Source organism: Bombina bombina, unplaced genomic scaffold, assembly GCF_027579735.1.
Source record: "Bombina bombina isolate aBomBom1 unplaced genomic scaffold, aBomBom1.pri scaffold_599, whole genome shotgun sequence".
Classification (NCBI taxonomy): domain Eukaryota; kingdom Metazoa; phylum Chordata; class Amphibia; order Anura; family Bombinatoridae; genus Bombina; species Bombina bombina.
In genome coordinates, this window is record NW_026512888.1 from 68,477 (window position 1) to 71,442 (window position 2,966).

Here is a 2,966-nt window from a genome sequence, read left to right on the forward strand (position 1 = left end):
GAAATTATCTAGTAAGCATAATTTACGTTTTCCTTCTTAATACAGAGAGAGTCCACAGCTGCATTCCTTACTTGTGGGAAATTATACCCAAGCTCCAGAGGACACTGAATGCTAACGGGAGGGTAAAAAAGAGAGGTGGCCCCTAATCTGAGGGCACCACAGCCTGCAAAACCTTTCTCCTGAAGGCTGCTTCAGCAGAAGCAAAAACAGCAAACTTGTAAAATTTGGAAAAAGTATGTAAGGAGGACCAGGTAGCCACCTTACAAATCTAATCCATAGAGGCCTCATTTTTGAAGGCCCAAGATGAAGCCACAGCTCTCGTAGAATGAGCCGTAATCCTCTGAGGAGGCTTAAGACCCACTGACTCATATGTTAAGCGGATGATACTCCTCAACCAAAAAGATAAGGAAGACGAAGAGGCCCTCTGACCCCTACGCTTCCCACAATAGATAACAAACAGAGAAGAAGTTTGTCTAAATTCCTTCGTAGCCTGAAGATAGAACTTCAAGGCACGAACCACATCCAGATTATGCAGTAAACGTTTCTTTGATGAAGCAGGATTTAGGACATAAGAAAGGAACCACAATTTCTTGATTAATGATGCGATTTGATACAACCTTAGGAAGAAATCCTTACCTGGTCCGTAGAACAGCCTTATCAGCATGGAACACCAGATAAGGAGGGTCGCATTGCAAGGCAGCAATCTCAGAGACTCTGTGCACAGAAGCAATAGCTAGTAGAAAAAGACCCTTCCAAGACAAACAACTTAATGTTAACCTCATGCATAGGCCTAAACGGAGCCCATTGCAAAACTTTAAGAACAAGATTTAAACTCCAAGGAGGAGCATTAGATCTAAACAGCGGTCTGATCCTATTCAGAACCTTAACAAAGACTGTACATCCAGAACTTAGCAGCCTCTTGTGCAGTAAAAACAGACAGGGCCGAAATCTGTCCCTTCAAGAAACAAGCTGAGAGGCCCTACTTTAGTCCATCCTGGAGAAAAGAAAGAATCCTGGCAACCTTTACTTTGTGCCAGGACAAACCACACTCTTCACACCAGATTAAGTAGGTCCTCCACACCTTATGATAGATGCGATGATACAAAAGACAAAGAGGCGCCTCATGTGTAGATCAGAGATGTAACAAATACCACACTGAATAGAAATCCAAATGGATATTCACATTTAGCTGAAGCACCCTTGTGTGCTTGTGGTAGCAGACTAATAACTCAGGGTTTATCAGCTAACCCAGGCAGCAGGTAACACTCAGGAACACCAGATGCAGTACCCAGATGGAGTACTGAATGCAGTTCACCCCAAAGAGCGATAGGGATAAAAGTAAGGTGCTAACACTTGGTGCTAAACACAAGGTTTATTAAAAATCACATAAAAACAAAAGCTTTAAGTGATAGGAGGGCATAAACATGTAGCCCCCCCCCCCAATGCAACGCGTTTCTCAGCTATAAAATCGCTGTTTCCTCAGGCATATAGGCACCTTACTATCTCCTAAACCTTTATACAATGAGTAACCACTTAGAACAAAGGATACAACACACCCCCTTGGAGGCATGATTAAACACATGTGTGTACAATAAAGTTTCTTTGCAAAACAGTACCTAATAATACAATGTATAACGCATATTTAAAATCTGATGATACACTTACAGTATAGCGCACTAATCACACCTACAGTATATGCAATCTCTGATTGTAATATTGTGTTGTGTTCACAAAGTTAAGTTTTATGCAAAAATAAAAGCTATCTCAAAAATCTCTAAATTGGGAGACCAGCCTCTAAACTGCTTTATACTTAGTGGAATATATGGTTTGTTTGCTTACTTTATCTTAAAATTGTTGTGTCATAGATCCATTGCTCTCTTTCATGAGTCCCTGATGTTTTATTCAATCTGCAATGTGCAGCTTGTGTGGAATAGACCCCTATTGGCCTGTTAAGGTCACATGTGAATAGAGACCAATGATAAAATCTCATATTTGCAACATCACTAGTTACTAGGCAGTTCTATTATTGACCCCTATTGGACTGTTAAGGTCACATGTGTATAGAGACCAATGATAAAATCTCATATTTGCAACATCACTAGTTACTAGGTAGTTCTATTTCTAGGCAGTTTTATCATTAACCCCTATTGGACTGTTAAAGTCACATGTGTATAGAGACCAATCATAAAATCTTATAATTAAAACATCACTAGTTACTAGGCAGTTCTATTATTGACTCCTCTTGGACTGTTAAGGTCATATGTGTATAGAGACCAATCATAGAATCTCATATTTGCAACGTCACTAGTTACAAATTCAGAAGCAATAGCTAGTAGAAAAAGAACCTTCCAAGACAAACAACTTAATGTCAACCTCATGCATAGGCTCAAACGGAGTCCGTTGCAGACTTTAAGAACAAGATTTAAACTCCAAGGAGTAGCATTAGATCTAAACAGCAGTCTGATCCTAGTCAGAACCTTAACAAAGACTGTACATCCGGAACTCAGCAGCCTCTTGTGCAGTAAAAACAGACAGGGTCGAAATCTGTCCCTTCAAGGAACAAGCTGAGAGGCCCTTCTCCAGTCCATCCTGGAGAAAAGAAAGAATCCTGGTAACCTTTACTTTGTGCCAGGACAAACCACGCTCTTCACACCAGATTAAGTAGGTCCTCCACACCTTATGATAAATGCGATGAGTAACCAGGTTACAAGCTTGAATGAGAGTATCAATAACACTCTCATAAAACCCTCTCTTGGCTAAGACTAAGCGCTCAATCTCCACGCAGTCAGCCTCAGAGAATCTAGATTTTGATGAAGAAAGGAGCCTTGTTCCAACAGATCCCTGTTACAAGGTAACCTCCAAGGAGGAGATTATGGCATCCCCGCTAGATCCGGGAACCATATCCTTTGCAGCGATGATGGAGCAATCAGTATCACTGATGCCTGCTCCTGTATGATTCGAGCCAC